Genomic DNA, 14,596 nt, shown 5'->3' on the forward strand with positions numbered 1-14,596 from the left:
TGTTCTTTTGCACTGTGTCATTGTTTGTAAAATGCACAGTATTTATGTACAGTTTCAGAGACATTCAATATTGAAAACCACTTCAGTTAGCCTCCTAGTTAATACTATAAATTTTTCATGGATTGCATATTACCATATTACTCCATAAATACATTTTATTAGTTACTTTGGTATATCCAAATTGGTAGGAAAAAAAACCAAAAATGTTCTTATTTTCTGCAATTTTTTTTTCTAGCCATTCCTTCCTCCCAAATAGAAGTGAGGGGAATTGTAGAGAGAGGAATATTAAGTTTTCATAAAGCAAAGTATCATCTTATTTGTGTTCCACCTGTTTCTTCTAACACTTTTAATTCATAAGGTGAGCAATTGAACTTCTTAATACTGTTAACGAGAGAGCATGCTAGAACTATTACTTCTTTTGTCTAAGACACCCACTTTCCCTTAATTCTCATCTATTTAGTTTTTTAATAAAATTGTTGCTAGAATTTTTTTGTCCTTTCAAGTTTTTTGTTAATTTTATTGATATTGCTGTACTTTTTTTTTTTTTTTTTTTTTCCTGAGACCGTCTTGAGTGCTGTGTCATCCAGGCTGGAGTGCAATGGCACGATCTCGGCTCACTGCAGCCTCCGCCTCCCAGGTTCAGGAGATTCTCATGCCTTAGCCTTCTGAGTAGCTGGGATTACAGGCATGTGCCACCACACCTGGCTGATTTTTGTATTTTAGGTAGAGACGGCGGTTTTGCCATGTTGGCCAGGCCGGTCTCAAACGCCTGACCTCAAGTGTTCCACTGCCTCAGCCTTCCAAATTGCTGGGATTACAGGTGTGAGCAACTGCGCCTGGGCTCAAGTAAGTTCTTTTTAAAGTTTGATTAAGGTATAACTGACATATAATACACTTCACATATTTGAACAGTACTTGATACAGTTTGATGTATGTATATACCCTTGACATAATCAAAATAGTGAACATATCTATCACCCCCAAAAGTTTCCCCTGCCCCATTGTAATCCTTCCGCATCCTCCATCCTGAGGCAACCATTGATCTGCTTTTGTTATTTTTTTTTTTTTTTTTTTGAGACGGAGTCTCGCTCTGCTGCCCAGGCTGGAGTGCAGTGGCCGGATCTCAGCTCACTGCAAGCTCCGCCTCCCGGGTTCACGCCATTCTCCTGTCTCAGCCTCCCGAGTAGTTGGGACTACAGGCGCCCGCCACCGCGCCCGGCTAGTTTTTTGTATTTTTAGTAGAGACGGGGTTTCACTGTGTTAGCCAGGATGGTCTCGATCTCCTGACCTCGTGATCCGCCCGTCTCGGCCTCCCAAAGTGCTGGGATTACAGGCTTGAGCCACCGCGCCCGGCCTTTGCTTTTGTTATTTTTAGAAGTTAGCATATTTTCTTATATTTATTGCATATGGGATTTTTCTAGAAGGCCACGTGCATATGCACCCTCCCCTTCCATTACCCCAGTATCCGCCATCAAGTAGTAACATGTTGTAAGAAAAAGAATCCCATTAAGTTCTAGTTCTGGTAGCCCGGAACAAATTTTAGATTTTCCCCAAAAAAAAATGAAAAAAAAAATTTTTTTAATTTAGATTTGAAATGCTTAGAAAACAATAATTTATTTTTAATATCAAAATGTCCAAGTAAATTAATGGATTAATTTCCATGCTTTAGGAGTCCAAAATAATGCTAACACATCTGGTGATGTAACACCACTTGGTGGTGGCACTGAGGAAACCCTGGGAAGTGTTTTTCTCTGGTGTGTGTAATGAAAAACTCACTGACAAAACCGTTGGGATCCAGAATGACTGCTCTTGAAATGATATGATGATGATGATGACCAGGGAAATAGCCTATGCTGATTTATTTATCATCCCCCAACCCCAACCCCACTTTTGTGTCACGAACATTTGAAACTCCCAGCTGCTTTTCCGATATCTCCTAATATCCTCACTCCCCATCTGGAAACAAAGTTACTAAACCTAGTTTTGGAAAAGCAATGGAAATGGAAGTGAACTTACTGGCAGTTGTGCAAGTTGAAAGCTTATTCCTTATATCCTAAGCCTAAAAGCCTTATTCCTTATATCCAGAGCCTAAAAGTTTGCTCAAAAGTAGAAAACTTTCCAGACAAGATCACATACAGAACGATTAACATGAATGCTAATGAAGAAACAAGGCAAGAATGAATACAAGAGAAATGGAATCTGGGGGGAAAACTAAGTTCTCTAACTGGGGCAGGCATCTTGTTTCTTGGGGGCATATGATAGATCCCAGGTGGGCCACGAAATCATCTTGGATATTTGTTTACAGGCTGATTTCCTGACTTTCCCTCCAAAGATTCTGAGTCCGCAGATCTAGGGTGTGGACCGAGAGTCATTGTAACAAGCACCCTCTGCCTCCAGGGCATTTTAAGGTAGATGGAGAACTAAGGTGAGAGTGTGCCAGCTAAATACTCTTTCCTTTGTCCCTGTGCCTCAGTCTTTTTTGTTTGTATTTTTTCATATGACACTCAGTAGGAAAGTCTAGTTCAAGAACCGGAAACTGAGCCGGGCATGGTGGTGCGCACCTGTGGTCCCAGCTACTCAGGAGGCTGAGGCAGGAGGATGGCTTGAGCCTGCAGCCCATGCCACTGTCAGCTACGATTGTACCACCGCCCTGAGCCTAGATGACAGAGCAAGTTCCTGTCAAAAAAAAAAAAAGTAATAAAAAATACATTTTTTAAAAAAACAAAAACTAATTACAGCTCAGTGACCTGTGACTTGCTTTGCCACTTTGTCATTTTCTTGACTTCTGTCCCAATGCCAGCACTGTAATATGGAGATAAAGAGTGGGGAGGACAGAACTCTGAAACCTAAAAGGCAAGAATTGTGCTAAGCCGGAGAACATAAAAATACATTCCTGGAGGCATTCTAACCAGCCAGATAACCAGAAGTTTACTCTTCAAAGCCAAGAATCAGTACCCCCACCTCACCTTCCATTCCCTCTTAGGCTTTGTCTATGTTTCTAAGGGGAGTGTTTCAATTGACTGATGAGGTCCTGACTGGTAGGGAAGCCTGCAGGGAAATCCTGTGGCAAAGCACACTCTTGGTCACCTACTTGACAATTTCTTAACAAGGTCTAGCAGGACATTCTTAATCCAGGTCAGCTTCTTCCTGAAAATAATATATTTTTTAAATTTCTGTTGGAAAAAACTCCACTGTGAAATTACTCTGCTTATATTAGAAGGTATGAAGACAGTAGTCATGTACTGTTCGCTTGCATACGGTCATTTTGAGATAGAAAAATTTTATTAGGAATAGAATTTCAAGCAACTTTCTACAAAAATACAGCTTGTGGTTAAATTTCCTAATGAAAGAGGAATTATTCGCTGAAAAATGTGTCTAATCTGTGCCACCTCAAAATAAGAATTGTGCCTCTTCAGTGAATGTTGTATATGAGAATGTTACATTTGTAACAGCACAGGAAACTCAATAATTTATTTTAAATAAATTATATAAAGAGTTTTTTTTGTGTACAGTATGTCCTGATGACTTTTCCACATTACTAATTTTACAAAAATTACTAAATTTGCTAAATATTTTTATCTGTTCGAAGCAAGAGACTTCAAATAAGATATAAAGCTTGAGTACTTAATATCTGACTATATTTCCAGGTCTTCTTCATGTGTTTTCAAATCAAATACTAAAACATAGATTCTTTTCCTGAATTTTGAACTGAATTTTCTGGAATATTGAAAGACTTAAGGCTGGGCGCCGTGGCTCACGCCTGTAATCCCAGCACTTCAGGAGGCCAAGGCGGGCGGATGATCTGAGGTCAGGAGTTTGAGACCAGCCTGGCCAACACGGTGAAACCCCGTCTACTAAAAATGCAAAACTTAGCTGGGCGTGGTGGTGCATGCCTGTAATCCCAGCTACTTGGGAGGCTGAGGCAGGAGAATCACTTGAACCCAAGAGGCAGAGGTTTCAGTGAGCCAGGATCACACCACTGCAACTCCAGCCTGGGAGACACAGCAAGACTCCATCTCAAAAAAATAATAATAATAAATAAACAAAAAAAGACTTAGAGTTGCCTTCAGTTTCCCATGTTTCTAGATTATGGGAGAAAAGCGGTAGTTCATGAAGTCTGCAGGAAACTCACAATCACTCAGATGAGAGTTTCTTCCATCTTGGTCTCTTGGGAAAGTTCTAGGGATTCGTTTACATTCATTCAATAATTCTCCCTTTGGGAAGAGAGATTTCATGGGGGGTATTTTCTATCTGTCAGTGGTGAAAACACTTTCAATAAAACAATGACAATATGTTTAGTTTGTAATCTGTACACGTATTATAAGTAGATGATTTATCAGCCTTAATCTCCAAGTCTCCAATTTCTTCAAAAGAAGTAGAGGAAGAAATATTTTCAGAGTGTCAAAACAACGTACCAACTGTTTGTTTAACTGGAATCCCAAAATCAGTTTTTTGTAAAACAAACATTAGTAGTCAACCTATTTCAGTCCTGCTGGAATGTGATAAACTCACATGCTCTGAGGCCTTTCGACAGCCTGGCCCCACTGTGGTGCATTTATGGGCTGGTACCCAGCCTATCCTGACACTGTCCAATCACAGAACTGTGAGGACCTTGTAATATCACATCCTAGAGATAAGTTCCTAGGGCTCTATTGAGGAGAAACTTTGATGTGGCTGGCAAGAACACACAAAGAAGTCAGTCTTGTCTCCTCGTGTATGCACCAGAAGTTCTCAGCTTAGAGGGAAGGGGGAGGTGGCGAGAGAAGAAGATTGAGAAAATGCTAAACACTTGAAATGGCAAAGAAATGTCCCCACCCCCTTTGCCATATATACTTAAGTAACTGGGAAGCAAATTGAAAATAGACATAATAGATGAAACTTTCATTTGCATAGTTTGTGATTATATAATCACAGTTGCCTTAAGTCAGTTTTCCTGCCCAATTATAAAATCATGCTAGAGAATTAATCTCTTATCAAAGTACATATAGCCCCAGTTACATTAAACTATTGCTGGTTGTAGGTAGTAGTTTCTTGGTTTGGTTTTAGCTTGCTAAGTACAGAATTGGAGGATACAATGGCATAAACACAACTGAATATGTGACAACAGTTTGTTGACTTGGAAAGCCATCAGATGGCAAGGGATGACCATCGAAGGGTGTGGGTTGGCCTGACTCAACTGCACGACCAGTCTGGCAGCTGTGTGGCCAGGCAGCTGTGCAATGTGGAGGGCTGTCTGCCTGAAGACCAGCCTGCTTCAACGGCACAGCCTCTGCTAACATGCTAACTGGGCTGTTTTCTCTTTAAAACAATGGGTTTGTTGGGTTGGGAGGAAGTGAAACCTACAAAAACAAATCTCTACCAGGAAGCTCTCAAGTCTCTTAATGAGGTCATCCATATAACAAGTACTCTAAGGTATAAATAATGAAAGTTCAGTATTTCCTACTTATTCCTGAAATTGTCCATCATTTTTAAAGTTTACCAAGAGTAAACTTCCCAAATGTAACAGCTTAGTACTTTACCCTTCTGAAGGGGTGGCCTACCCCTCCACACCTGTGGGCGTTTCTCATTAGGTGGAAGGAGAGACTTGAGAAAAGAAATGAGACACAAAGTATAGAGAAAGAAAAAGTGGGCCCAGGGGACCAGCGCTCAGCATACAGAGGACCCAGCCGGCACAGGTCTCTGAGTTCCCTTAGTATTTATTGATAATTATCTTTACCATCTTAAAGATAAGGGAGTGGCAAGACAATAGGATCATTTTAGGGAGAAAATTAGCAGTAAGACATATGGATAAAGATCTCTGTGACATGAGTAAGTTCAAAGGAAAATGCTGTGCCTTGATATGCATATGCAAACATCTCCATAAACCTTTTAGCAGCATTGCTCCAGCAAGTCCCACCAGCAAGTCCCACCTTATGCCATAAGGAGGTTTTCTCCTATCTCAGTAAACAGAGCATACAATCGGGTTTTACACCGAGATGTTCCATTGCCCAGGGACGGGCAGGATTTTTAACCAGCAAGCTGCCTTCAGGCACTTGTTTAACAAAGACATATCCTGCACAGCCCAAAATCCATTAAACCTTGAGTCACCACAGCACATGTCTCTTGCAAGGACAAGGTTGGGGGTAGGGTCACAGATTAACAGCATCGCAAATACAGAACCAAATGGAGTCTCTTATGTCTACTTCTTTCTATATAGACACAGTAACAGGCTGATCTCTCTTCCTTTTTTTTTTTTGAGACGGAGTCTCGCTCTGTTGCCCAGGCTGGAGTGCACTGGCCGGATCTTAGCTCGCTACAAGCTCCGCCCCCCGGGTCCATGCCATTCTCCCGCCTCAGCCTCTGGAGTAGCTGAGACCACAGGCGCCCACCACTGCTCCCGGCTAATTTTTTGTATTTTTTTTTTTTTTAGTAGAGATGGGGTTTCACCGTGTTAGCCAGGATGGTCTCGATCTCCTGACCTCGCGATCCGCCCGTCTTGGCCTCCCAAAGTGCTGGGACCACAGGCTTGAGCCACGTGCCCGGCGTGATCTCTCTTTCTTTTCCCCACACCTTCAAATTCAGATTTATAAAATTTTAGAAGAGAAATATGAGAATGAGAATTTTTCTTTCAAAGAAAATCAAACCTCCTCACATTCAACCTTTCTCTTCCTTAAGCTTCTCCCCCAAAATACTTAATTTTCTACTTCATTCTCTCAGAATTTTCTATATATTAGCATAGTATTTTTGGGTTATTATTTTTTAAGCTGCTCATCTTCCCCAATTGCTTTATTATTATTATTATTTGAGATGGAGTCTCACTCTGTTGCCCAGGCTGGAGTGCAATTTTCAGTCGGCTCACTGCAACCTCCGTCTCCCGGCTTCAAGTGATCCTCCTGCCTCAGCCTCCTGAGTAGCTGGGATTACAGGCATGCACCACCACGCCTGCCTAATTTTTGTGTTTTTAGTAGAAATGGGGTTTCTCCATATTGGTCAGGCTGGTCTCAAACTCCTGACCTCAGATGATCCGCCCGCCTCAGCCTCCCAAAGTGCGAGGAGTAATAATTTAAATGTGTTTTAACCTGCTGCAGTTACTATTTTTACTGATGCTTAAATTGTCTCGTCTTTGGCCAGTGGGAACCTCATTAATCAGCTCCTGACCCTCTTGACCCTGTGGTACAGTGGTTCACACCTGTAATCCCAGCACTTTGGGAGACCAAGGAGGGCATATTGCTTAAGCCCAGGAATTTGAGACCAGACTGGGCAACGTGGCAAAACCCTGTCTCTACAAAAAATGCAAAAATTAGCTGGGTGCGGTGGCATGTGTCTGTAATCTCAGCTACTTGGGAAACTGAGGCAAGAGGCGCTCTTGAACCAGGGAGGTTGGGGCTGCAGGGAGCCAAGATCATGCCGCTGCACTCCAGCCTGGGGGACAAAGTGAGGCTGTGTCTCTACATAAATAAATAAATAAGCCAGCATGAGCTTATTAGAGATCTACATTTTACTTTTAGTTTAGAGACATGGTCTCACTCAAATACTTAGCAGTATATGAGTAGGTATATCCAATGAACAAGATTCTCACTTAACACATGATTAAATCTGAAAAAAACGTGAAAACCTTAACAATATCCTCTCTCTCTCTCACAGACCCTTGCAGGAATCAATATAACTACCTCCTAAAATTTCAAGGAGAATAGCCAGGGTGCTTGATGATAAAACAAAGTATGCTCAGACTGAGGGGCTGAGGACAGCTGGATCCTTCCAGAGCTGTGGGAGCAGCAGTTGATGCTACTGCTCAGCTACTCGGTGTGTCTGCTGTGCTGTGGTCTGTGCCCTGGCATGCAAGGTACACGAAGCAGGGTCAATGAAAATTGTGGAAAGTTATAGAGTACGTAGAGGCTTAACAGTCTTATGGAAGAGTGTATAACAGTTCGTTCACTCTTGCTATAATAATTCTAGTATTTATTGCATGGTGAAAGTCTACAACTGTTCATTTATTTTCTTGGTTGATGATAATTTTTTGTTGTTGTTGTTGTTAATGAGACGGAATCTCGCTCTGTCGCCAGGCTGGGGTGCAGTGGTGCGATTTCAGCTCACTGCACCCTCCGCCTCCAGGGTTCAAGCGATTCCCCTGCCTCAGCCTCCCGAACAGCTGGGACTAGAGGGCACACTACCACACCCAGCTAGTTTTTGTTTCTTCAGCAGAGATGGGGTTTCTCCATGTTGGCCAGGCTGGTCTCAAACTCCTGACCTCAGGTGATCTGCCTGCCTCAGTCTCCTAAAGTTCTGGGATTATAGGCATGAGCTACTGCACCTGGCCTGATAATAATTTTTTATTTGTTGTAAGAAGCTAGCTTTTTAAAAAAGGACACATGTAATAAAAGATGGAGTACTGAATATTTGTTTTCTAAGAAATTGATAGCTACTTAGGAGGAGGCAGGAGAATCACTTGAACCCTGGAGGCAGAGGTTACAGTGAGCTGTTACAATACAGCCTGGGCAACAAGAGCAAGACTCCATCTCAAAAAAAAAAAAAAGAAAAGAAAAAGAAAATTGATAAAGGATATGTAACTTGTACCAAGTGTTCATCAATATTTACCCTCCACTATTGGTCATTTCATCCATCATTAAATAACTGATGGGAAGTAGAGGAAGACCACCCAAATGAGAGCAGAGGTTACTGACTCAGAGCTGGCTATACCAACAGTCAGCCTCCATCACTTGCATTTGGCAGAGACTCAAAGGCAGGAAAGAGAATAGTCAAGCTCTATATTTTAAGCAATTTCAGATATGTTTTGGTTTGGAAGTTGTTGGCAGGAAGAGATGCAGGTGGGCTAACTGGAAGCAAGGCCTCTCATACGTTTGGTTTAGGGAGCATATTTGACTTTCTCTGGTTGGTCCTGAGTTGGAAGAGGGGTAAAAAAACAGGGAAGTTGGCAGCCATTGAACAAATCCTGACTGTTCTGGGCTGATTGTTACAGGAGTTATAATATGGTTTCCTGGACCAGTTACTGTAGAGCAAACTTGCCCAACCCACAGTCTGTGGGCCACATGTGGCCCAGGAAGGCTTTGAATGCGGCCCAACACAAATTCATAAACTTTTCTTAAAACATTATAAGATTTATTTTACTTTCTTTCTTTTCTTTTCTTTTTTTTTTTTTTTTTTTTTTTTTTGAGCTCATCAGCTATCATTAGTGTTAGTGCATGTTATGTGTGGCCCAAGACAATTCTTCTTCCAGTGTGGCCCAGGGACGCCAAAAGACTGGACACCCCTGCTGTAGAGGTTGTGGGGAAGAGTTCTATTGTCATATATGACGTGGCCTTGCCTGTTTGTATATTCAGTCTCTAACTTGAAAACCAGATTTAAATCTTGTGAATAAGCCATAGCATGTATTTGAAAAGTTAGTTGTTATTTTAAGAACATCATGCCTAAAGATGGTGATTTGACACATACAGCAGCAGAAGGGGCTTTGTTTTTTTGTTTTGTTTTGTTTTGTTTTGTTTTTTGAGACAGATTCTTACTCTGTTGCCCAGGCTGGAGTTCAGTGGTGAGATCTTGGCTCACTGCAACCTCCACCTCCAGGGCTCAAGCATTTCTCATGCCTCAGCCTCCTGAGTAGCCGGGACTACAGGCCTGCACCACCATAACTGGCTAATTTTTTTGTATTTTCAGTAGAGACAAGGTTTCACCATGTTGCCCAGGCTGGTCTCAAACTCCTGTTCTGCCTGCCTCAGCCTCCCAAAGCAGAAGGGGCATTTTCATAACATTCTGTGAAGCATGAGTTTCATTCAGTTCACATGTCTCTACTACTAAATTACTTTTACCCATTTTTTAATCCAAGTTTCACGTGTGTACATTAACATGAAGTAACAGCTGTTAGTGTGTTGGCTCCAAGAGCAGAAGAACTTTGCAGATAGTTAAATAATGTCAATTTTATACCACTGGCATAAGATGCTTCACATAGAAAATCAACTGAAGTAATGCCAAAAGTGGTTCACTTTTTTTCATCCAATTTATGAAATCAAAGTAAAACTTTTAGAAGTTAATTGTGTTAAAAATAAAATATCTGACACTATTTTGTGAATGTTACTATAAATTCAGTTCAAAAGTTCAACTGTGCTGTGAAGATGCAAATGTCGGTGGGTATAGCATTGTGGTAAAAACAATGTTCTTATTAAGAAAACTTGGCCGGGCCCGGTGGCTCAAGCCTGTAATCCCAGCACTTTGGGAGGCCGAGACGGGTGGATCACGAGGTCAGGAGATGGAGACCATCCTGGCTAACACGGTGAAACCCCATCTCTACTAAAAAATACAAAAAACTAGCCTCCCGAGGTAGCTGGCGACTACAGGCGCCCGCCACCTCGCCCGGCTGAGGCAGGAGAATGGCGTAAACCCAGGAGGTGGAGCTTGCAGTGAGCTGAGATCCGGCCACTGCACCCCAGCCTGGGCGACAGAGCAAGACTCCGTCTCAAAAAAAAAAGAAAACTTCAAGGCAAAAATATATTAGATATAAAATAAGACAAAAATATGTATATACTACATTTTGGCTGTAGTATAAACATAATTCAAAATTGTGTTCAAAGAAACTGAGAAATCTTACCAATGAAAGTAGCTGTCACGTTTAACAAATATTTATATAATTTCCAGTATATGTAATCAAATTACAAAATTTTTCTAGCAAAATTGATATTCAATTTTTAAAATCTCTAAAGTTTTCAGCTAGTTATATACCTTTTTTTACTATCTGTCATCAACTGAATTTTAAAATATTTGGGCCTTTGAAGTACTACTTTGTAAATCATCCTAAGTATCTTACAATGGTATTGAACTTTTGTGTAACAAGTCCCCTAAATTTTGGTTGTACTTTGCACAAAATCAGTTAGAAATTGTTAATCTAAATATTCAATGAATAGCATGCTAAAAACTTCAGTTTTTTAAGCTTTTAATGAATTGCAATTAGTGAAAACAAAACTTCCAAACAGGATAACACTACATTTCATTCCTTCACAGAAGACAGGAACTGAATAAATTAAATGATGAGGGCTCAAACAATGTAGACATAATCTTAAAATTTTCTAACTGGACTTTGGAATGTTGAGACTTGTAAGAAGAATCTTTTGATGTAGCTCTTATTTTTAATTAGATAAATTTATATTCTTCATTCGAATGGAATAAAATGAAGACCGCCCAATGGTTTTGCAGTATTTAAATTGACAAAACATTCAAAAGAATCTGGAGACAATTTATGTGACACATTTTGTCTTGTCAAAACTATTTGTGGCTTCAAGCGTTCTGATGAATGGCAAAGGGACAATTCTTGGGAAAATATTTAGGCTGAAATTTTACACATTTCACAACAAAAACTATTATATTTTAGAATATCCTCCATTTAGCAGGATTTGCCCCAAATTTACCAAATACTTCAGCACTTGCAGAGAGAGTAGTTTCTCAGTTAAAAATATTATTATGGTCTACTGTGAAGAAACAATTGAGGATGTTAACAATCACAAAATTATTAACCATATTAACCAAAGAAGACTGCAGGCAATTTTAAGAAGAAAATGAAAAATAATAAGACCATACACACACTTCAGAAAATGCCAGTGATACAATATTAGAGATACATCTAAGTAACTGATTAGTGGACACAAATATATACTAAAAGTTATTATTCTGTTGAGTTTTTTTAAATGTTCAGATAATATGAATACTGTTTAAAATTTTTTGTAAATCCTTGAATATATATTCTTTTTAGAAATAAAACTTTCTAAATTTTCTAGATTTTTATTTCTTAAAAAAGAATTTTTTTCTTTGAAAACTGAATACAAGTTTTTATAAGTCTACCAATATAATAACATGAATTTGTTGGTCAATACATTTTTTTTTTTTTTTTTTTTTTTGAGACGGAGTTTTGCTCTGTAGCCCGGGCTGGAGTGCAGTGGCCGGATCTCAGCTCAATGCAAGCTCCGCCTCCCGGGTTCCCGCCATTCTCCTGCCTCAGCCTCCGGAGTAGCTGGGACTACAGGCGCCCGCCACCTCGCCCGGCTAGTTTTTTGTATTTTTAGTAGAGACGGGGTTTCACCGTGTTAGCCAGGATGGTCTCGATCTCCTGACCTCGTGATCCACCCGTCTCGGCCTCCCAAAGTGCTGGGATTACAGGCTTGAGCCACCGCGCCCGGCCAATAAATATTTTTTAAAATATAAAATTGTAATGATGTTTAGCACCCCCTTCTCAAAAGTGTCTGGTTTGGACAGTAAGTCACACAATTAATCCACATATCTATAGCCCCCTCTCTTTCTAAAATTAGGTTCCTTTAAAACTTCTATGGTCATCAGTTCTCCCAGGGTTTAGGTCCAAAGAGAGGATTTTTAAAGGATAAGAAATCTACAACTCAACAACAAAAAAGCAAACACTTTATTTAAAAATGAGCAAAGGACCTGAATAGACATTTATCCAAAGAAGATACACAAGTGGCCAACAAGCACTTTAAAAGGTGCTCAACAAAAGGTGCTCAACATTACCGCATTGCATTACGGAAATGCAAATCAAAACCACAATGAGATGCCACATCACACACAGTAGGATGGCTACTATAAACAAACGAACAAACAACACAAGTGTCGATGATATTGTGGAGAAATGGGAACCCTTGTGATCTACTGATGGCAATGTAAAATGGTACACCTACTGTGGAAAAGAGTATGACAGTTTCTCAAAAAATTAAAATAGAATTACCGTATGATCCAGCAATCTCACCTCTGGTATAAACCTACATCAGTTTCCTAGGGCTGCCATAACAGAAAACCATAGATTGAATGACTTAACTGAAACTTATTTTCTCACAGCTCGAGATCAAGGCATAAGTAGGTGTGGTTTCTTGGTGGTCCCTCAGCCCATACAAGTACCTGGTGTCTCTCAGTGTGTCCAAATTTCCTCTTTTAAGGACATCAGATTGAATTAGGGCCCACCTTAAGGACCACATTTTAACTTAATTACCTCTACAAAGGCCCTGTCTCCAAATACAGGCACATTCTGAGACACTGGGGATTAGGGCTTCAACATAGGAATTTTATGGGGACATTCAGCCCATGACAATATCCAGAAAACTGAAATCAGGGTCTTGAGAAGATATTTACACACCCATATTCACAATAGCCAAAAGGTGGAAGGAAGTAACCCAGGTGTTCACTGACTGAAGAATAAACAAAATGTGGTATATACATAAAATGGAATATTATTCAGCCTTAAAAATGAAAGAAATTCTGATGCATATACAACATGGATGAACCTTGAGGATATTATGCTAAATGAAATGACTCAGGTCGGGCGCGGTGGCTCAAGCCTGTAATCTCAGCACTTTGGGAGGCCGAGACGGGCAGATCACGAGGTCAGGAGATCAAGACCATCCTGGCTAACATGGTGAAACTCTGTCTCTACCAAAAAAATACAAAACACTAGCTGGACGTGGTGGCGGGCGCCTGTAGTCCCAGCTACTCGGGAGGCTGAGGCAGGAGAATGGAGTAAACCCGGGAGGCGGAGCTTGCAGTGAGCTGAGATCCGGCCACTGCACTCCAGCCTGGGCGATGGAGCGAGACTCCATCTCAAAAAAAAAAAAAAAAAAAAAGAAATAAGTCAGGTACAAAAAGGCAAATAGTATATGATTCTACTTATATGAGGTACCCAAAGTAGTTAAATTCATAGAAGTAGAACGTATAATAGAAAAGTGGTTTCCAGGAGATGGGAGTAGAAAATGGGACATTAATATTTAAAGGGTACATACAGAATTGCAATTTTGCAAGAGAAAGAGTTCTGGAGATTGGTTGCACAACAATGTGAATGTACTTGATGCTGCTGAACTGTGCACCTAAAAATAGGATGGTAATTTTTTTTTTTTTCCGAGATGGAGTCTTGTTCTGTCACCCAGGCTGGAGTGCAATGGAGCAATATCAGCTCACTGCAACCTCCACCTCCCGGGTTCCAGCAATTCTCCCGCCTCAGCCTCCTGAGTAGCTGGGACTATAGGTGAGCACCACCATGCCCAGCTAATTTTTGTATTTTTAGTGGAGACGGGGTTTCACCATGTTAGGCTGGTCTCGAACACCTGACCTCATGATCCGCCCCCACCTCGGCCTCCCAAAGTGCTGGGATTACGGGCATGAGCCACTGTGCCTGGCCTAGGATGGTAAATTTTATGTTATGTATATTTTACCGCAAGTAAAATTTTTGAATTAAAAAAATGATGTTTATCTATATCCATGTTGTACCGTTGTTAATTTCCTTGTTTTAATATTGCACTGTATTTATGTAAGATGTAACCACTGAAGGACTTGGTGAAAGGTACAGGGACATCTCCATACTACCTTTGCAACTTCCTGTGAATCTGTAATTAGTTTAGAGCAAAAAGTATTAATTTCATGCTTGTGTTAAAAAAAAAAAAAAAGATAAAAAAAAGGAAGTTATAGACTGCCAATCTCTTGGACCAGGATAATAGAACTTTACAAACAGAGAGATTAAAACCTATTTACCCACAGTTTGCCCATGACGGTAACTTTGATCAGAAAGAATCTCACAAGCTGGGACCCAGCAGGACCAAGTAATCCATGTCATGATTATTACAAG

The sequence above is a fragment of the Papio anubis genome, chromosome 10 (assembly GCF_008728515.1).
Source record: "Papio anubis isolate 15944 chromosome 10, Panubis1.0, whole genome shotgun sequence".
NCBI classification, from domain to species: domain Eukaryota; kingdom Metazoa; phylum Chordata; class Mammalia; order Primates; family Cercopithecidae; genus Papio; species Papio anubis.